The 22,998-nt window shown below is 41.1% G+C and overlaps 1 protein-coding gene across 1 annotated transcript in view; it reads left to right on the top strand.

The window, feature by feature from the left end:
* The window catches only part of ALPK1 (alpha kinase 1), a 136,242-nt gene that overhangs the window by 81,947 nt on the left and 31,297 nt on the right, over positions 1-22,998 (top strand). The window lies entirely within an intron of this gene.

Below are 22,998 nucleotides of genomic sequence, written 5' to 3' on the forward strand. Positions count from 1 at the left end.
AGCTGACTGAATCAAGATTATGGGTTGGGGGATGGAAAGAAGGGCAGCTTCTTTAAAATATAACAGGAGATTCTTTATTTTTTTTTAATGTTTATTTATTTTTGAGAGAGAGAGAGATGGAGCCTGAGCAGGGGAGGGGCAGAGAGAGGGAGAGAGAGAGAGAGAGAGAGAGAGAGAGAGAGAGAATCCAAAGCAGGCTCCAGGCTCTGAGCTGTGAGCGCAGAGCCCAATGCAGGGCTCAAACTCACAAACCGTGAGATCATGAGCTGAGCTGAAGTCGGACGCTTAACCAACTGAGCCACCCAGGCACCTCTAACCTGGAGATCCTGATTTAGATCTCTATTGAGACCTAAGAACTTGTATTAATAAAACATCACTATTGATTCTAATGTACAACCTGGTTGAAGTACCACTATTTTACTCCCCTTTTTAAGTATCTTATTTGTCATTAATAACATTTTCTGTAATTGAATCATATTTTAAATAGATTATAGACGTTCATTATTTAAGAATATTATAGTGAATCATGAAGACTACCTCATGTAATGCATAACCATTCCTTAGGTTGACATTTCCTAGTATAGTAATCTGAGATTTTTTTCCTTAATGAGGTTTTATTAAAGCAAGGCTAACCCATACTGATTGGACATTTATTTCTGCTGTGCTTATGTGAATGTGATTCCCTTGGACTATAGGACTCTAAAGTGACAGGTGAGTCCATTTGTTTCTCTAAGTATGCATAGCTGTTAAAATTACAACAGGACAAGTAAACTCTTAATCCTTTCACTGATAATTAATAGTTTAAGAACCAGTAGAAAGCCCTAAGGGAAATGAGGTCCAAACTGTTCTTTTTGTGCTATACACCACTACTCTTCTAGCATATGTTTTTGGTAACAATGACAATGACAATCTTGATAAAATTAAGACAGTATAGGTAGGGGGTAAGGAAGCTGACTTGCTAGCTAGACTGCGTGGGTTTTTTTTTTTTTTTTTTTTTTTTAAAGTGAACATGTACTTTATTTTTTTTTTTATGTAATATATGTTCATTTTATTTATTTTTTTTTTAATTTTTTTTTTATTTTTTTTTTATATGAAGTTTATTGACAAATTGGTTTCCATACAACACCCAGTGCTCATCCCAAAAGGTGCCCTCCTCAATACCCATCACCCACCCGCCCCTCCCTCCCACCCCCCATCAACCCTCAGTTTGTTCTCAGTTTTTAACAGTCTCTTATGCTTTGGCTCTCTCCCACTCTAACGTCCTTTTTTTTTTTTTTTTTCTTCCCCTCCCCCATGGGTTCCTGTTAAGTTTCTCAGGATCCACATAAGAGTGAAACCATATGGTATCTGTCTTTCTCTGTATGGCTTATTTCACTTAGCATCACACTCTCCAGTTCCATCCACGTTGCTACAAAAGGCCAGATTTCATTTTTTCTCATTGCCACGTAGTATTCCATTGTGTATATAAACCACAATTTCTTTATCCATTCATCAGTTGATGGACATTTAGGCTCTTTCCATAATTTGGCTATTGTTGAGAGTGCTGCTATGAACATTGGGGTACAAGTGCCCCTATGCATCAGTACTCCTGTATCCCTTGGGTAGATTCCTAGCAGTGCTATTGCTGGGTCATAGGGTAGGTCTATTTTTAATTTTCTGAGGAACCTCCACACTGCTTTCCAGAGCGGCTGCACCAATTTGCATTCCCACCAACAGTGCAAGAGGGTTCCCGTTTCTCCACATCCTCTCCAGCATCTATAGTCTCCTGATTTGTTCATTTTGGCCACTCTGACTGGCGTGAGGTGATACCTGAGTGTGGTTTTGATTTGTATTTCCCTGATAAGGAGCGACGCTGAACATCTTTTCATGTGCCTGTTGGCCATCTGGATGTCTTCTTTAGAGAAGTGTCTATTCATGTTTTCTGCCCATTTCTTCACTGGGTTATTTGTTTTTCGTGTGTGGAGTTTGGTGACCTCTTTATAGATTTTAGATACTAGCCCTTTGTCCGATATGTCATTTGCAAATATCTTTTCCCATTCCGTTGGTTGCCTTTTAGTTTTGTTGGTTGTTTCCTTTGCTGTGCAGAAGCTTTTTATCTTCATAAGGTCCCAGTAATTCACTTTTGCTTTTAATTCCCTTGCCTTTGGGGATGTGTCGAGTAAGAGATTGCTACGGCTGAGGTCAGAGAGGTCTTTTCCTGCTTTCTCCTCTAAGGTTCTGATGGTTTCCTGTCTCACATTTAGGTCCTTTATCCATTTTGAGTTTATTTTTGTAAATGGTGTGAGAAAGTGGTCTAGTTTCAACCTTCTGCATGTTGCTGTCCAGTTCTCCCAGCACCATTTGTTAAAGAGGCTGTCTTTTTTCCATTGGATGTTCTTTCCTGCTTTGTCAAAGATGAGTTGGCCATATGTTTGTGGGTCTAGTTCTGGGGTTTCTATTCTATTCCATTGGTCTGTGTGTCTGTTTTTGTGCCAATACCATGCTGTCTTGATGATGACAGCTTTGTAGTAGAGGCTGAAGTCTGGGATTGTGATGCCTCCTGCTTTGGTCTTCTTCTTCAAAATTCCTTTGGCTATTCGGGGCCTTTTGTGGTTCCATATGAATTTTAGGATTGCTTGTTCTAGTTTCGAGAAGAATGCTGGTGCAATTTTGATTGGGATTGCATTGAATGTGTAGATAGCTTTGGGTAGTATTGACATTTTGACAATATTTATTTTTCCAATCCATGAGCAGGGAATGTCTTTCCATTTCTTTAAATCTTCTTCAATTTCCTTCATAAGCTTTCTATAGTTTTCAGCATACAGATCCTTTACATCTTTGGTTAGATTTATTCCTAGGTATTTTATGCTTCTTGGTGCAATTGTGAATGGGATCAGTTTCTTTATTTGTCTTTCTGTTGCTTCATTGTTAGTGTATAAGAATGCAACTGATTTCTGTACATTGATTTTGTATCCTGCAACTTTGCTGAATTCATGTATCAGTTCTAGCAGACTTTTGGTGGAGTCTATCGGATTTTCCATGTATAATATCATGTCATCTGCAAAAAGCGAAAGCTTGACTTCATCTTTGCCAATTTTGATGCCTTTGATTTCCTTTTGTTGTCTGATTGCTGATGCTAGAACTTCCAGCACTATGTTAAACAACAACGGTGAGAGTGGGCATCCCTGTCGTGTTCCTGATCTCAGGGAAAAAGCTCTCAGTTTTTCCCCGTTGAGGATGATGTTAGCTGTGGGCTTTTCATAAATGGCTTTTATGATCTTTAAGTATGTTCCTTCTATCCCGACTTTCTCAAGGGTTTTTATTAAGAAAGGGTGCTGGATTTTGTCAAAGGCCTTTTCTGCATCGATTGACAGGATCATATGGTTCTTCTCTTTTTTTTTGTTAATGTGATGTATCACGTTGATTGATTTGCGAATGTTGAACCAGCCCTGCATCCCAGGAATGAATCCCACTTGATCATGGTGAATAATGCTTTTTATATGCTGTTGAATTCGATTTGCTAGTATCTTATTGAGAATTTTGGCATCCATATTCATCAGGGATATTGGCCTGTAGTTCTCTTTTTTTACTGGGTCTCTGTCTGGTTTAGGAATCAAAGTAATACTGGCTTCATAGAATGAGTCTGGAAGTTTTCCTTCCCTTTCTATTTCTTGGAATAGCTTGAGAAGGATAGGTATTATCTCTGCTTTAAACGTCTGGTAGAACTCCCCTGGGAAGCCATCTGGTCCTGGACTCTTATTTGTTGGGAGATTTTTGATAACTGATTCAATTTCTTCGCTGGTTATGGGTCTGTTCAAGCTTTCTATTTCCTCCTGATTGAGTTTTGGAAGAGTGTGGGTGTTCAGGAATTTGTCCATTTCTTCCAGGTTGTCCAATTTGTTGGCATATAATTTTTCATAGTATTCCCTGATAATTGTTTGTATCTCTGAGGGATTGGTTGTAATCATTCCATTTTCATTCATGATTTTATCTATTTGGGTCATCTCCCTTTTCTTTTTGAGAAGCCTGGCTAGAGGTTTGTCAATTTTGTTTATTTTTTCAAAAAACCAACTCTTGGTTTCGTTGATCTGCTCTACAGTTTTTTTAGATTCTATATTGTTTATTTCTGCTCTGATCTTTATTATTTCTCTTCTTCTGCTGGGTTTAGGCTGCTTTTGCTGTTCTGCTTCTATTTCCTTTAGGTGTGCTGTTAGATTTTGTATTTGGGATTTTTCTTGTTTCTTGAGATAGGCCTGGATTGCAATGTATTTTCCTCTCAGGACTGCCTTCGCTGCGTCCCAAAGCGTTTGGATTGTTGTATTTTCATTTTCGTTTGTTTCCATATATTTTTTGATTTCTTCTCTAATTGCCTGGTTGACCCACTCATTCGTTAGTAGGGTGTTCTTTAACCTCCATGCTTTTGGAGGTTTTCCAGACTTTTTCCTGTGGTTGATTTCAAGCTTCATAGCATTGTGGTCTGAAAGTATGCATGGTATAATTTCAATTCTTGTAAACTTATGAAGGGCTGTTTTGTGACCCAGTATATGATCTATCTTGGAGAATGTTCCATGTGCACTCGAGAAGAAAGTATATTCTGTTGCTTTGGGATGCAGAGTTCTAAATATATCTGTCAAGTCCATCTGATCCAGTGTCTCATTCAGGGCCCTTGTTTCTTTATTGACCGTGTGTCTAGATGATCTATCCATTTCTGTAAGTGGGGTGTTAAAGTCCCCAGCAATTACCACATTCTTATCAATAAGGTTGCTTCTGTTTATGAGTAATTGTTTTATATATTTGGGGGCTCCGGTATTCGGCGCATAGACATTTATAATTGTTAGCTCTTCCTGATGGATAGACCCTGTAACTATCATATAATGTCCTTCTTCATCTCTTGTTACAGCCTTTAATTTAAAGTCTAGTTTGTCTGATATAAGTATGGCTACTCCAGCTTTCTTCTGGCTTCCGGTAGCATGATAAATAGTTCTCCATCCCCTCACTCTGAATCTACAGGTGTCCTCAGGTCTAAAATGAGTCTCTTGTAGACAGCAAATAGATGGGTCTTGTTTTTTTTATCCATTCTGATACCCTATGTCTTTTGGTTGGCGCATTTAATCCATTTACATTCAGTGTTATTATAGAAAGATACGGGTTTAGAGTCATTGTGATGTCTGTATGTTTTATGCTTGTAGTGATGTCTCTGGTACTTTGTCTCACAGGGTCCCCCTTAGGATCTCTTGTAGGGCTGGTTTAGTGGTGACAAATTCCTTCAGTTTTTGTTTGTTTGGGAAGACCTTTATCTCTCCTTCTATTCTAAATGACAGACTTGCTGGATAAAGGATTCTCGGCTGCATATTTTTGCTGTCTAGCACCCTGAAAATCTCGTGCCAATTCTTTCTGGCCTGCCAAGTTTCAAAAGAGAGATCAGTCACGAGTCTTATAGGTCTCCCTTTATATGTGAGGGCACGTTTACCCCTTGCTGCTTTCAGAATTTTCTCTTTATCCTTGTATTTTGCCAGTTTCACTATGATATGTCGTGCAGAAGATCGATTCAAGTTACGTCTGAAGGGAGTTCTCTGTGCCTCTTGGATTTCAATGCCTTTTTCCTTCCCCAGTTCAGGGAAGTTCTCAGCTATTATTTCTTCAAGTACCCCTTCAGCACCTTTCCCTCTCTCTTCCTCCTCTGGGATACCAATTATGCGTAGATTATTTCTTTTTAGTGTATCACTTAGTTCTCTAATTTTCCCCTCATACTCCTGGATTTTTTTATCTCTCTTTTTCTCAGCTTCCTCTTTTTCCATAACTTTATCTTCTAGTTCACCTATTCTCTCCTCTGCCTCTTCCATCCGAGCCGTGGTGATTTGCATTTTGTTTTCCATTTCCTTTAAAGCGTTTTTCAGCTCCTCGTGACTGTTCATTAGTCCCCTGATGTCTGTAGCAAGAGATTCTCTGCTGTCCTGTATGCTGTTTTCCAGCCCAGCGATTAATTTTATGACTATTATTCTAAATTCACTTTCTGTTATATTATTTAAATCCTTTTTGATCAGCTCATTAGCTGTTGTTATTTCCTGGAGATTCTTCTGAGGGGAATTCTTCCGCTTGGTCATTTTGGATAGTCCCTGGTGTGGTGAGGGCCTGCAGGGCACTTCCCCTGTACTGTGGTGTATAACTGGAGTTGGTGGGCGGGGCCGCAGTCCGACCTGATGTCTGCCCCCAGCCCACCGCTGGGGCCACAGTCAGACTGGTGTGTGCCTTCTCTTCCCCTCTCCTAGGGGCGGGATTCGCTGTGCGGTGGCGTGGCCCGTCTGGGCTACTTGCACACTGCCAGGCTTGTGATGCTGGGGATCTGGCGTATTAGCTGGGGTGGGAAGGCAAGGTGCACGGCGGCAGGGGGGGCAGGCTTAGCTCGCTTCTCCTTAGGTGATCCACTTCAGGAGGGGCCCTGTGGCAGCCGGAGGGAGTCAGATCGCTGCCGGAGGTTTGGCTCCGCAGAAGCACAGAGTTGGGTGTTCGCGCGGAGCGAGCAATTTCCCTGGCCGGAGCCGGTTCCCTTTGGGATTTTGGCTGGGGGATGGGCGGGGGAGATGGCGCTGGCTAGCGCCTTTGTTCCCCGCCAAACTGAGCTCTGTCGTCCGGGGGCTCCGCAGCTCACCCTCCCTTTGTCCTCCAGCCTTCCCGCTTTCCGAGCAGAGCTGTTAACTTATGACCTCCCAGACGCTAAGTCGCGCTTGCTGTCAGAACACAGTCCGTCGGGCCCCTCCGCTTTTGCAAGCCGGACTCGGGGGCTCTGCTTGGCCTGCGAGCCGCCCCTCCGTCCCGGCTCCCTCCCGCCAGTCCGTGGAGCGCGCACCGCCTCGCCGCCCTTCCTACCCTCTTCCGTGGGCCTCTCGACTGCACTTGGGTCCGGTGACTCTGTTCTGCTAATCCTCTGGCGGTTTTCTGGGTTATTTAGGCAGGTGTAGGTGGAATCTAAGTGATCAGCAGGACGCGCGGTGAGCCCAGCGTCCTCCTACGCCGCCATCTTCCGAGACCTCTGAACATGTACTTTAAAAGAAAAATCTAGACTGCGTGGGTTTGAATCCAAGAGCTGCCCCTTATTAGCTTTGTCATCATGGGCAACCTATGTAAACAGCATCTACAATGATAGTAATAACAGTACCTACTTCATAGATTGTTTGGAGGATTAAGTGAGTGGATAACATGGAATGTTTAGAATTGTGCCTAGCATTCAATAAATGGTAGCTATTATTCTACTATAAGCTAATTGACAAAAGGACATGGCTTAGGGCCAGATATGAGATTTTTATAGTTATGAGGCAAGACAGAAACTCAAGGGAAACAAAAGCAAACATAAACAATTGAGACTACATCAAAATGAAAAGATTTTGCACAGCAAAGGAAATCATCAACAAAACATAAAGACAACCTACTCAATGAGAAAAGATATTTGCAAGGGTTAATATACAAAATATACAAAGAACTTATACAATGCAACACCAGAAGAAAAAGTAGTCTGATTAAAAATGGAAAAATAAATGGGCAGGGGACCTGAATAGACATTTTTTTTCCAAAGAAGATATACTAACAGCCAATAGACACATGAAAATATTCTCAACATCACTAATCATCATGGAAATGCAAACCAAAACCATAATGAGATATCCACTTACATTTGTCAGAATGGCTAAAATAAAAAAGACAAGAAATAACAAGTGTTGGCAAGGATATGCAGAAAAAAGGAACTCTCACACTGTTGGTGGGAATGTAAATTGGTACAACCACAGTATGGAAGTTTCTCAAAAAGTTAAAAATATAGAAATACCATGTGATCGAATAATTCAACTACTGAGTATTTATCCAAAGAAATTAAAACACTAATTCAAAAAGATATTTGCAACCCTATGTTTATTGCAGCATTATTTACAATAGCCGAGATATGGAAGCAACCTAAATGTCTGTCAATAGACCAATGGATAAAGAAGATGCAGGGTGTGTGTGTGTGTGTGTGTGTGTGTGTGTGTGTATGTGTTTATTTATATTTATATATAATGGAATATTATTCAGCCATAAAAAGGATGAGGTTGTGCTATTTGCAACAACTTAGATGGGCCTAGAGGGTGTAATGCTAACTGAGAAAGATAAATATCATATGGTTTTACTCATATGTAGAATCTTTAAGAAAAAATAAACCAAAAAAAGGCAGAATCACACCTATAAATACAGAGAACAGTTGGTTGCCAGAGGGGAAGAGGAGTGTGGGGATGGGAAAAATGGGTGAAGGAGAGAGGGAGATATAGGCTTTCAGTTACGGAATGAATAAGTCACAAGAATAAAAGTCACAACATAAAAAAAGGAAGCAAATATAAAATATTTTATGAATTTTTAAACCTTTTGACATTACAGTATTACCTTTAGTATTAATTTATATTTTTAAAAATACCACTTAGCTGTTAAGAAACTGAATTATCGGGGCGCCTGGGTGGCGCAGTCGGTTAAGCGTCCGACTTCAGCCAGGTCACGATCTCGCGGTCCGTGAGTTCGAGCCCCGCGTCAGGCTCTGGGCTGATGGCTCAGAGCCTGGAGCCTGTTTCCGATTCTGTGTCTCCCTCTCTCTCTGCCCCTCCCCCGTTCATGCTCTGTCTCTGTCCCAAAAATAAATAAACGTTGAAAAAAAAAATTAAAAAAAAAAAAAAAAAGAAACTGAATTATCATTCAAAAAAATTCTCTGGAAGGACATATACGAAATAGATAATGTCAATCACCTTCTCAGAGGGGAGGAAGGAGCCTGGGCCCAGGGTGTCGGACTTTTCACTATATCCCCAAGTGCATTTTGAACTATGTGAATATACTACCTCCACAAAAAAATAAATGAAATGTAATTTTTTAAAAAAAAGACAGAAGCTAAGATCAAATAGAGTAATCAAGACTCTAGCTGAATTTTGCTATCAAGATATCAAAAATGACTGAAATTTTTTCAGATTTATCTATTAATGTATATAGGCAACCTTTCAGACAATGCAAAGAACTTAACATTCCAAACAGTATGTTAGTGAATCTGACAGTTGAACTTCTTCATGAGTCCCTCTCCCAGTACCAGCAGTCACACACCACCACTATTAAAAAAAAAAAAAAAAAAAGGAGAGAAAATAATGTACCTGTGGAAGAACCCCAGACTACAAAACTGATTGTCAAGCTGGCCTCTTCCTCTGCAACCATTGATGACAGCCACTGAGATAGAAGAATCATAAGCGGTGATGAACCGATATTCTGGATTCTTCCCTGGAGTGCCTTAAGGGCAAAACCTGAGACTCCTTTGCTATTACCACTCACGGAACCCATTAGCTGTTAAGAGGAGTAATATCCACATGAGGTGAACACGGTTCCCAGGAAACAAAAGAACATCAGTTACAAAGGTCTTCCAGTTCCATGTTAGATAAGAACTTTTGCTTTTGACCTGACTTGGTACTCTTTGAGAAGGGAGACATCTCCTCAGGAGCCATGGTGGTTAGGACAAGGGAGAAGAATGCATCTTCTTCATCAAATAGCTCTTCTTCTGGGGACCTATTTTTGGACTTGAACTCAATGTGTTGACTCAGATTATAATGCTAAATGTTTGGTCTAAATATTAATTTTTTTAAATTTGTTAATGTTTATTTACTTTTGAGAGAGAGGGAGAGAGACAGAGAGAGAGAGAGAGTGAATGGGGGAGGGTCAGAGAGAGCGAGAGGGAGACACAGAATCCAAAGCAGGCTCCAGCCCCTAAACTGTCAGCACAGAGCCCAACATGGGAATCGAACTCATGAATTCTGAGATCATGACCTGAGCTAATGTCAGATGCTTAACTGACTGAGCCACCCAGTCACCCCTAAATATTAAATTTTTGTTTTGTTTTTAATTTTTTTTAACGTTTATTTATTTTTGGGACAGAGAGAGACAGAGCATGAACTGGGGAGGGGCAGAGAGAGAGGGAGACACAGAATCGGAAGCAGGCTCCAGGCTCTGAGCCATCAGCCCAGAGCCTGACGCGGGGCTCAAACTCACGGACCGTGAGATCGTGACCTGAGCTGAAGTCAGACGCTTAACCGACTGAGCCACCCAGGCAGCCCAAATTTTTGTTTTTAACTCTGACATTCATCTCTTCTGTATTTTCTAAAAACTACCCAATACACTGAGCTGGGAAATTTCATCTTCAAAATGTTTGAAGATCAGATAACACCATGTCTGTCTTTGTTAGTATTGTATATCCAATGCCTATAAGATACATCTTATATCTTAAATATTTTGTTGGGTGAATGAATAAATTCTCAGTAAATCATATGCGAAGAATCATTTGCTACATTATAAAGCTTCACGTGCAAAATTTTCCCCTATAAATGGAGTGTATTGCAATAATGAGTTCCCCTTCATTTTTGAGATTAAGCTCATGGGCCCCAAATCAGTTGAGTTCTGTCCACAGTCAAGTGTCACATCAACTAATATAGACTTTTGATTTTTCTTTTCATTTCGTTTATTTCCAGGTTAAGCACTCTCCAAGAAAATAGTTTTGCTATGATTTTAGAGATATTTTCATAGTTAAAAAAGAAGGAATAAGAATTCTAATTTCTCAGGCTTCTCTGACATTTCTTTGTCATTACATGTAACCATGACATTGGTATCAATAATAAATATTGTAGACATTTGTACATAAAGGTAGAGCCAATAGGATTTGCTGATATACTGGAAAAGAGAAGGAGAAGAGTCACAAACTTGGAGTCAAAGCTCTAAAATTTTGTCCTAAACAAATGAATGGATGATTTGTTTTACTGAGATAGAGACACCAAGAGAGAAGCAAGCAAGTATAGAAAATAAAAAGCTCTGTTTTAAATATGTTAAGTTTGAGGGGAACCTAGCTGGCTCAGTTGGTAGAACATGCAACTGTTGATCTGAGGGTCATGAGTTTGAGCCCCACATTAGGTGTGGGGCCTACTTAAGAAATAAAATAGGGGTGCATGGGTTGCCTAGTTGGTTAAGTGTCTGGCTCTTGATTTCGGCTCAGGTCATGATATTAAGGTTGTAGAATAGAGCCCCATGTTGGGCTCTGTGCTGAGTGTGGAGCCTGCTTGGGATTCTCTCTCTCCCTCTCTCTCTTGGGATTCTCTCTCTCCTTCTCTCTTTCTACTCCTCCCCTGTTCGCTCTCTCTCTCTCTCAAAATAAATAAATAAATAAATAAACATTAAAAAATTAAAAAAGAAAATAAATATGTTCAGTTTGATATACCTAATTGACAAGTTGGCTGTTATCTAGGCAATCTCATATACAAGGCTGCATTTCAGGAAAGAGACCAAGGATGGTATTCAAATTTGGGATTCACCAACAGAAATGATATTTGAGGCTATGGGAGAGTCTAAGTGAGTGCAGCTAGAGAAGAGAAGCAGCTTTAGAACTTTTAGGGCATTCAACATTCAGAGGCTGGAGAAGGATACTCCAGCAAAGTAGAGTGAAGAAAAGAAGCAATTGAAGTAGAATGAAAACCAGGAGAACGAAATGCCAGAAGTCACTTGAATAAAAAGGAGGGATTAACTGACTCAACCAAATGCTTCTAGGCGTTTGAATGAAGATTAATAAATGGTCGTTGGATTTGGAGGCTGTTGGCAACCTTGAAAAGGATGGGTTCAGTGGAGTGTTGGGGATGAAAGATATAGCTTTAAGAAATAATGAGAAATGAGGAAGTAAACACAGTGAGTTTAGACAACTCTTGAGATTGACTGTAAACAGAGACAGAGACCATGGCATAGGAGCTGGGGAGAGATTGCCGTGGACTGAGTACTTGTATCCCCTCACCTACCCCAAATTCATATGTTGAATTCCTAACCCTCGAGGTGAAGTTTTTATCAGGTGAGGCCTATGAGAGGTGACTAAGCCATGAAGGCAGAGCCCTTATGAATGGGATTCATGCCCTTATGAAAGAGGCCCCAGGGAGACACAGGAAAAACATGGCGTCTGTGAACTAGGAAGTAGGGTCTTACCAGACACTGAATCTGCTGGCGCCTTGCTCTTTGACTTCCCCAGAATTGTGAGAAATAAATGTCTGATGTTTATAACAAGGTTTATACCACCCAGTTTATGGCATTTTATGTTATAGCAGCCTGAACTAAGACAAAGATGTACAAAGACATATGATTAAGGGAAAATTTTTTAAGATGGAAGACACTATGTCTGTATGCTGATGAGAATTATCCGGTAGAGACGAGGAAATTAATGATGTGGAAGAGAAAAAGGGTGTTTACAGGAATCGTGTCCTAGAGCAAAGAGGGAGGGATAGAACTGAGTATATAAATGGGAGGTTGGCCTTAACCGTGGCAAAGGGACAGTAGGCAGAAACATGGGTTCCACTGCAAGAGGGTTGATAAATCCGGGTAAGACAATAAGAAAGGTCTCTTCTCATTGACTGTTTTCTCAGTGAAAGAAGAAGCCAGGTTGTCCACAGAAAGTGTGGCACCTTGAGAAGAGAGCAGAAGGTGTGAGTGTAGCTGGACTGTCAGGATGTGCTGAGGGCCAACTTCATGTTAAGGTCATAAATTCAAAGTGTCATGGTTGTGTGTTTTTCTCCAGCCACATGCAATTACTTGGGTAGAAGCTCAGGTTAGGCAGAAAAGTAGATATAATTTGGGGACTGTAAGTAGCAACAAATAACACTCATTGTCACCTCCTGTGTTCAGAGCCAACTGAAAGATAGATACAAAAGAGCAGCCTTCATTATTCTAAAATGGATAGGAGAATGTAGCTTTAGGTATTCAGACAAGTGTGTTGGTAAATTCTCTACCCCAAACTGATTTTGTTGCTGGCAAGTTCCTTCCCTTATTGTAGAACAGGGAGAAGATTTTTTTTTTAATTTTTTTTTAATCTTTATTTATTTTTGACAAAGGCAGAGAGACAGAGGGGAGGGACACAGAGAGAGGGAGGCATAGAATCTGAAGCAGGCTCCAGGCTCTGAGCTGTCAGCACAGAGCCCAACACGGGGCTTGAACTCACAAGCTGTGGGATCATGACCTGAGCCGAAGTCAGACGCCCAACCGACTGAGCCACCCAGGCGCCCTCCCCCCTTTTTTTTAAATTTTGTTTTAATCTTTATTTATTTTTGAGAGAGAGAGAGAGTACAAGTAGGGGAGGAACAGAGAGAGAGAGGGTGACATTGAATCTGAACGAGGCTCCAGGCTCTGTGCACAGAGCCTGATGTGGGGCTTGAACTCACGAACCACGAGTTCATGACCTGAGCTGAAGTCAGACACTCAACCATTCAACCGACTGAGCCACCCAGGAACCCCGAACAGGGAGGAAGTTTTGAAGAGAGGGGAGAGGAAAGGTCTGAGCCAGGTATGCCCCCTCCCATCAGATAACTCATTCCACCTTTAGCAGGAGAAGGAATTGAGGGATGAGGAAAGTGGCTAACAGTCAGGCTACCCCAGGGATTCGCAGCTCTGCCTGCACATTGAATCACCTGGGGATATTAAAAGAAATCAATGCCTGCATACAATTCCCAGAGAGTTCAATTTAACTGGTCTGGGGTGCCATCTAGACATCTGAACTTTTTAAAGTTCCCCTAAGAGATTTTGTTTTTGAGAGAGAGTGCAAGAGGAGAGGGGCAGAGAGAGAGGGGGCTCCACACTAACAGCAGTAAGCCTGATGTGGGGACCAAACTCACGAATCCCAAGATCATGACCTGAGCCGAAGTCGAAGGCTCAACCGACTGAGCTACTCAGGAGCCCCTCCCTTAAGTGATTTTAGTGTGAGGCCAACATTTTTCCTTAACAATAAATATAGTTGGAATTGCCAGATTTATGTGACAGAAGCAGAAAGTGACAAAGGCATCAAGAATGGGTTTTTTTTAAGTCATTACTTGGATGCACTGTGGGAATTTAAATTTTTTTAATGTTTATTATTTATTTTAGAGAGAGAGAGAGAGAGTGCAAACAGGGGAGGGGCAGAGAAAGAGGGAGACACAAAATCTGAAGCAGGCTCCAGGCTTTGAGCTGTCACCACAGAGCCCGATGCAGGGCTTGAACTCGCAAACTGTGAGATCACGACCTGAGCCAAAGTTGGTGGCTTAAATGATTGAGCCACCCAGGTGCCCCAATGCACCTCAGGAATTTAAAGAGTCAAGCGAGAACATGAGGGGATTGGTTACACAACAATAGTAGGGGTCAATGGATTGTGTGGATGTCCCTGAAGGGTTGCAGAATTGTTGGAGTTGAGCTACTGAGAAAGGCAGTTAGAATAGTAGATAAAGATCAGAGAATCAGATGGTTAAGTTGAGATTCCAACTGGGCTGTTATCAAAATTTTAAGTTCTAGGCTATGACTGACCATAGGAGTCATGAGTATCGTAGTCATAGGGACTAAGGCTTGGTGTAGAGCAAGATCACTGGAGATAAAGAGGCTGTGGCAAGAGAGATCAGTGTGCTAAGTGAATCATCGATGTGGATTTTGAAATGACCAGTGGTGACTGGAGTGATAGTGGCCATCATAACCTGGAAGAGACTAAGGCATGCAGGTCCCTGGTTCTCAGGGACCATGAGATTCACTAGGATCCTGGGCAAGTGGTCATCTGTTTTGAAACTGCTTTCTTTTTCTTCTAAAAGACAGCCAACTCCATCTATGGTAGATATGAGGGAGAGAGGATGAAAAGCGGGGAGAGATGATTGCAAATGCTGTCTTTAGGTATATACAGAAAAAGATATGCAACTATTTTCCAAAAAGGACTTGCATGTTCTACTGGTAAAATGAAAGAAGATCCGTGAAATGTTAACTAGCCTTGGGCATAAACCTTAGGAAAGTTCGGTTCTTTTCCTCACATTTCAGCGGGTGGACAAATTTAGAGCATGACATGCTTGGTCCTCCGTTGACCTTGAGTAGTCCAATTGGACAGGTTCTACTCTTACTCTGCTTTCCTTATTGATGTATAACTATGCAGGCATCATCATTTTTCATTTGTTTATTCTGCTAATTCCTCACCTCAGGACATCTTCCCCCACTTTCCCCTGCCTTTTTCCAATCTCCCAATTTGCTATGCAGCAATAATTTCCCTTTCCACTATTCCTGCCAATTGCAATGCCAGATGGCTTCAGTTCTGAGTCCCCTCACCCAGCCCCCCTAGAGAACAGCTGCCATTGTCATTGCTGCAAACGCATCATGGCTTTGAACCCATAGCTGGGACCCAAACTTGATGCTCAGCGCCGGGAGGGGCTAGCACTAATGCAAGGAACCATGAAAACGGCACACACTTTTCCTTGCTGCTGTTCAGCAAAAGCCCTTAGAAAAGGCTCTTTAGCATTTTTTCAATCATCTGTGTATTGAAATCTCATTGTGGAGTTTAATTCCTTTACCACCTGACTCAGCTTTCTAGCCGTGAAGTTCCCTTTGTGCCATAAACTCAATTAGAACCCCATATTTTCCATTCTGAAAACAGATGTGAAAAAACAACTGTGGGGCTGTTGCACACACGCACGCACACACGCACACACTCATTTGTAAGCCTGTCTCTAGAAATCCAGCACTCTCTTATCTACATCCACATATTTTTATTTGAACATGATCACTCAACAAGAAAAACACAAGTTGGTGGCTATTTGAACAATCTGACAGCCCTTAAGTCAGGCTCTGAAGAAAGATAAAGGAATAGAATTCCTGTTCCTTTTTTTTTTTCCTTGAGTTATCCTATGTTGATTCCAACAACTAAAATTCTGCTACTGTGAGATTGTCTAAAAAGATCATATTTTTGAGTGCTCTGTGATGGCAGGTCAGTCATAGGCCTACAAACCCAAACAAAAGAACCCTGAATCAAATTCCATGTAGACCAATATGCATTTCAAAGGCACTGCCCATGTAGGCAGTGGGTTAGGGTTTTTGTGTTGTTTTCTTTTTCTTTCTTTTTTGGGGAGTGGGGGTGGGGGAGGGACTCTCTTTCATGTTAATCTAATTGTGCATAACCCAGGCACATTTTACCATGTAGGGAAACTTTCTCTTTTAGTGTCCTTCCTTGCCACACACTCTGGCCTCCTTTCATTACCCTCCTCCTGAAGTCAGAGTGCTCCCGGGGCGTACATTTGGGGGAGATTCCCAGGATGGTGATGTATTCGGCGTTGCCGCTGAGGAATTTACTATCCCTTCACTTGGCAGCAAATGAAAGTGGGTATTAATTTCTCAGAGTGCTGGTAGAAATGCGAGAGAGGGGCGACAAGAATGATACCCACCTAAATCTGTATGTAGTGCACAGCATGCCGAGGTTTCAAAAGAGGGAGAGAAAAGACAATGGCAAGAAAGAAAAGATTCTCCTGAGTTGACTTCTCTGCATTTTGCATCGTTAGGTTTTGGAGAGAGATGCGAGAAGCTCAGCCCCAAACGGAGTTAAATTATGCAGCTGTGGGGATGCCAGGTCCTCCAGAATAGGATGCTTCGTTTAGATTTTCCACAATGCTATTGAAGTGCTTATTTTCCTCCTGAAGAGACACAAACAGATGCAAACTTCTGTAAACACTTTAGAAATGAATTCAGTGAGTTTGGCCTCTCAGCAGTGCTCAATAGCTGACAGAAAAATGTCTAATTAGTGCAAGTGGAAATAATAGGGCCACTTGGATTCCTTCCATCCTCCTCCAAGTCTACTTTTCCAAGGAACTCAAAGGGCCTTTGTCTGGCAGGTCACCCTCTCTCAGGCTTTTGTGCTCCAATCTATTAAGAGTAGAAGGGGGAAAAATAGATTAGGCAATGTTCTCTGCTCAAATATATGGCGTGTTCATGCGGGATGCAGAATGGGGTGTTTGCAGCATCAGTTTACAGGTGCTTGGGGAGGGATTCCTCCATTGGCGACAGCCAAAAGCAACTCGCACGTGCTAGGAAGGCTCCCTTTCAGGAACCCGCTTTCCTTCACCAACTGCCATAAAGCGTGCTCATTTTCCTTTTTTTTTTTTTCTCAGTTTCTAGCAACATCCCTCCTTAGAGTTGGCGAAGAGAAGAAAGAGATTAAAAGAAATTAGAGGCTTAGTCGTATTCTGAGATGAGCCTTATAGATGTTATACACATGATCGATTATTTCCTTTTCACTCTATTGAAAGTTCTGCTGACGGTTATTTTCAGAGCCTGTCTTTTCTTGTTATTTTGCCATAAGGAGAAAAGGAGTGCATGAACTGACTTCTTTTTCCTATCCCCCCCCCCCACACACACAGTATTCCCTGTCATTTATTAAGCACCCACCATGTGCCAGGCCCTGTGCTGAGCATTTGACTCACATTTCCTCTAATCCTGATACAGCACTGAAAATAAACATTATCCACATTTCACAGATGAAGTCTTTGAGACTCCGAGAGGTTAAGTAATTTGCCATTGACAAATAAATGCCAGCTAAGAAACAAATTCAGATATCTGTGGTTTCATTTCAGACATTATATATTTTTTAATCTCTAGAAGTTTGATTTGGATCAACTTTCACATCTCCCTTGTATATTTTTAACTCTACCTAATTTTTACTCTACCTTCTGAAACTTACGAAATACAGTTATCGTAACTGTCATTTTGAGGTCGGTTTCTATTGATTTATTTTTCTTTGCAGTTTGGGCTTTTTTTTCATGCCTGGCAATTTTTGGCTGGATGCCAGACATTGTAAATTTTACCACATTGGATGGTGGGTATTTTGCAAGTCCATAAACACTTTTTTCTTAATTTTTTAAGTTTTATTTATTTGCTTTGACAGGGAGGGAAAGAGAGAGAGCACACACACAATCAGGGGAGGGACAGAGGGTGGGGGAGAGAGAATTCTAAGCAGGCTCCATGTGGTCAGTGCAGAGCCTGATGTGGGGCTCAAACTCAGGAACCCTGAGATCATGACCTGAGCCAAAATCAAGAGTTGGACACTTGACCCGCTGAGCCACCCAGGCGTCCCGCCTGTAAATATTTTCGAGGTTTGTTTTGGGACTCAGTCAAGTTAGGAAATTGCTCTTTTTCAAGCTTGCTTCTAAACTTTCAGAGTAGACCAAGAGCCACTTTACTCTAATTTTAACTCACTATTGAAGTGATACCCTTCTGAATACTCCATGCCCTGTGGACAACAAAGTTTTCATTTCTGATTGGTGGAAATATAAGACCTACATGAAGCCTGGGGACTGTTTCCTCTAGTCCTTTTAGGTAGTTCTTTCTCCAGCTTGGTGTGGTGCCTTTCCATGAATGAGGTCTCCTGAAAACTTGAAGGACCTTTTCAGATCTCTGGACTTCTTGCTTTGTGCTCCTTTCTCTGTGAACTCTGGCCACCTTGACCTACCCAGACTCCTAGAAACTCCATCTTTCCAACACAGGAAGACCACCTCACAGAAGTTACTACTGGAATTGCAAAGTGTCTTTGCAGCTCAGTGTGAAGAATGTCCAGCTGGAATAATTTCTAGCTAATCACCAAATCATCATTTGCTCTCATGGCACCAACTTTAACTAGAGAATTTCAAAACAGTGACAGTGAAGGCCATCTCCCATAAAGTTTCTTTTCTTTCTTTTTTTAAATACATAACAAAAACACTCTTTTCAATTGTTGTGGGTTTTTTTTTTGTCCCTCCCCCCCCCCCACTTAGAATTTTCTCATCATAATAAAGGATATGGTTTCCTTAGAGCTACTGTTTGGGTTCAGTGAGTGATGAGTGTAGCCCTAGCTCCAAAGACCCAGTATCCTATGCCCAGATCAAGCACTGAGCAAAATCACCTTGATCAGACTATAAGGAGAAAACAGAAGAAAAACTGACATTTTAGACATTTGAATTCCTCAAGTGTTGGCCAAGGATATGGAGAAATTGGAACTCTGTTCACTGTTGGTGGGATTGTAAGATGGTGGAATCTCTAAGGAAACCCAGCCTGGAGCTTTCTCAAAAAATTAAAAATAGAGTTACCATATGACCCATAAATCCCACTCCTGGATATATAGCCACAGTAATTGAAAGCATGGTTTTGAAGAGATATTTGTATGCCCATGTCATTAGCAGCACTGTTCACAATAGCCAACAGTTTGAAGCAACCCAAATGTCCATCAACAGATGAATGGATAAACAAGGTCTGGTACATATATACAGTGGAAAAATTCTGCCTTAAAAGGAAGGAAATCTTGTCACATACTATAACATGGATGAACCTTGAGGACATTATGCTAAATGAAGCCAGCCAGCCACTAAAGGACAAATACTGTATGATTCCAATTATTTGAAGTACCTAGAATAATCAAGTTCATAGATATAGAAAGTAAGCGGAACCTGGGTGGCTCAGTCAGTTGAACTTCTGACTTTGGTCCAGGTCATGATCTGACAGGTTCGTGAGTTTGAGCCCCGCATCAGGCTCCCTGCTGTCAGCATGGACCTTGATTCAGATCATCTGTCCCCCTTTCTCTGCCCCTCCTCTGCCTGCCTCTCTCTCTCAAAAGTGAATAAACTTAAAAAAAAAAAAAAAGTAAAATGGTGGTTATAGGGACTGGGTTGTGACAGGGAAGAGGAGTTGTTTAATCAGTATAGACTTTCATATTCACAAGATGGAAAAGTTCCGGAGATCTATTCCACAACAATGTGGATTAACACTAATGAACTGTACACTTAAAAATGATGAAGATGGTAAATTTCATGTTACATATTGTTTACCACAATAAAAAAAATATTTTTAAAGATGCAGATTTGGGTTCTTGCCTGACCCTGACCCTCTGACTTTATAAATTTGGAAAGTCACTTAACCTCTCAACTTCAGTTTCCTTACCTTACTTAGATTTTATAGTTACTCTAAGTTTAACTGGGCTAATGCACGTGAATGTTTTTCATAAACTGGATGGTGCTACAATGATGGAAACCATTTTTATCAGAGAGGTAAGGATTGAGAATCACCCTTGGAAAATAGCCTGTCACTAAACATTGCATCCCATGTAGGTAAACAATCACCCTAACGCTGAAGTGGGGCACCTACGAGAAGGGAGAACAGAACTAAACATTGAGCATACACCGAAGTGCAACGTCAAAGAGAGGGAACCCACTGTAGCTTGCTGAGTACCCTGCAGGATACATAGTCATGAGCAGGGTTGCAGGAAGAGTGCTGCACTTTCCAAGCAGACCTGTAAGGAAGCCTGGAAGTGGAACAGGCTGCCAATTGTGCAGGGAACAGCTGAGTTTGCAAACTCATGGACTGTATCACGTACACCTCACATAGGAAGGACTCTTGATCAGGGACAGGCCTTACTGAAGAGAGTAAGGCATACATAACACCATACATTTTCCTTTCCATTTGATTTACAGTTTCTGCATGTCAAATGGCTGACTTGTTCTTGCTTCAAGATTTGTGTTTTTCAGATTGATGATTTACTTGACAATTCTCAATAGAAGTTTTGAGCATTGCAGTTTTAGTTCGGGTTTTTTTTTTTTTTTTTTTTGGTTGGAAAGAACAGAGGTTCACTCAAACATATTCACAAAATGGGGTGTACATTATTATGAAAACATAATGGAACAATAAAGGAGTCCCGTAACTCTAAAAATGGCCCTCATGAAAAGGTAAATTTGGATTCAGAGCCATCATTCTTCAATCTTCACTCTGCCATTGCCCATAAATATGACTTAGCTATATTCTATTTTCTGCTTCTTTCTACCCTTCTATATTTCTTAGTTCAGATTTGAAAGTTCATTTTTTCAAGCCAGGCCACAGAGTCGTGGGGCCAGGTACTCTTGGGTTAACTTTGAGCTGGTGCGTGGGTGGGGAAATGGAGTCAAGGGCAAGTAGCAAAATGCATAGCTTATTTCAAAGGCAGGGACCCTGGGCAAAGCAGTTTTCCTCAGAAAGGGTTATGATATATCAGGCAATAATTAATGTTGGGATCTTTGAGAGGATCCAGGATTCCTTCCCTCCGGATTCTGAGCAAGCTGAGAGAAAAAAAAAAAAAAAAAAAAAGGTAGGCAGAATCAGGTTAAACATTACTTTTAATTCTGATAAAGACTAAATTGAAAGACATAGCCTCAGGGGCGCCTGGGTGGCTCAGTCAGTTAAGCCTCTGACTCTTGGTTTCGGCTCAGGTCACGATCTCATGGTTTTGTGAGTTTGAGCCCCATGTGCTGCCAGCACAGAGCCTGCTTGGGATTCTCTCTCTTCCTCTCTCTCTCTCTCTCTTTCTCTTTCTCTCTCACCCCACCCCCACCCCATCTCTCTGCCCCTCCCCGACTCGGGCTATCTCTCTCAAAATAAACAAATAAACTTAAAAAAAGAAAGAAAGAAAGATATAGCTTCATATTAGAGTACAAGGGGTCTGCTAGCTGAACCCCTAAATTATGTAGACATCCTCATTCAATCACAGAAATTACTGAGGCAAGCAGAACACCACATAAAGGGTGGCTTTCTAGATTAGACTTATGATATGAAAGAGCAGAGAATCCTGTTTCCCTTAGACACCTGTTCCCAAGGAAACAAAAGAGAGAGAGAGAGAGAGAGAGAGAGAGAGGAGGTAAGCCAGACATGCCCAGTTTCTTCTTCCCAAATTTACCAGATTAGTCATTCCACCTCCCCTGGGGCAGAGTGGGTAAAGAAAGAGGCCAGGTGTGCTACAGTAAGTAAGCTCCCTTCACGTGGAAAAAAAAACATCAAAAGAAGACATCGTCCCCCCTAAAATATGGCATCAATACCACAATGAGAGCAGTGATCAATTTTAACAAAAGGATAAATATAAATGCAAATTATCACTTTCCAGACTTCATAAACACAGCGATAGCTTAAAAGCTTTAATGAGTTGAGAGCATCAGTATGAAAATAGAGGGCTTATTGTACTGGTTATTGGTAGGCTTTACCTGATGGATGAATACCTATAAATACAAATGTTATTTTCTATATGCTATAGATAAGCACATAAAACCATATATGCCGAAAGCCAAATCACATGAGTAAGCACCATAGATAGAATTCTGGAATGGGCCAGATATAAAAGTTTAGAACAGTGTTACTCACAGATACACAAGTATCAAATTACAACTCTGAAAGCACTGTTCCAAGCAGATTTTGAAAAGCAGAGATTATTCTCTCCCAGTTTGAATGTATCCTCTCTTACCTTAAATTTGTTAAAGTAGGGGTGCCTGGGTGGCTCAGTCGGTATCGGCTCAGGTCATGATCCCATGGCTGGTGAGTTCAAGCCCGCGTCAGGCTCTGTACAGACAGCTCAGAGCCTGGAGCCTGCTTTGGATTCTGTGTCTCCCTCTCTCTCTGCCCCTCCCCCACTTACACTCTGTCTCTCTCTCCCTTAAGAATAAATAAACATTTTTAAAAAATTTAAATTTGTTAAAGTAAATCATGCTTCAGACCACAACTCTAACAACATTGATTACATATTTGGTATGTATGGCATCACTGCAAGTATCAGATAATTGATGTCCAACTCCTGTTTTCTTAAAATAAAGTCAGTGCAACATGGGACTTGAGCATGTGGGATTTGGACCTGGACTTCCTGTGTTCAAATCCTCCCTCTTAGTCAGAGGTCATGCGACCTTGGGCATGTTACTTAACCCCTGTGAGTCTCAGGTTTCCTGCCTGTTAGGATTGTTGTAAAGAGTGAGTGAATTAGTACATGGCATGCACTTCGCACTGTGCCCAGTACCTAGTTTTTATCCAAGAAATGTTAGTACTTCAGATTATGTAGCAGTGCTTCATGTAGTAACATCGTGCTAGGAAAATAAGCAAGGCTTTCAGGGCTTTATATGTGAGTTCACATGTTCAGAAAACACAGCTTGATTTAGTTTAGTAAACGGAGAAAGTACTGCTGGGTGGGAAACTCATTTATGCTAGTAGCTACAAGGCTTTGAGTGTCTTTAATGTAACACCTCACAAGACCAAAAGATGATGTTTCCCATAATTCTGCCTCATTTATCTCATTCTTTATGTTACACTTTCATTTCCTGCCTGTTTTCTTCTTTTTCTTATTGTATTCGTTAACTACATATAAATCAAATGTTTAAAATGTTACCTAAAATTTTGTATTTCCTCTTAATTACAATGTAGGCATTAAATGAA

This window comes from Lynx rufus, unplaced genomic scaffold (genome assembly GCF_022079265.1).
Source record: "Lynx rufus isolate CCGP_SWC_20201006 ecotype Redwood Valley unplaced genomic scaffold, mLynRuf1.p SCAF_3, whole genome shotgun sequence".
Taxonomy (NCBI): Eukaryota; Metazoa; Chordata; class Mammalia; order Carnivora; family Felidae; genus Lynx; species Lynx rufus.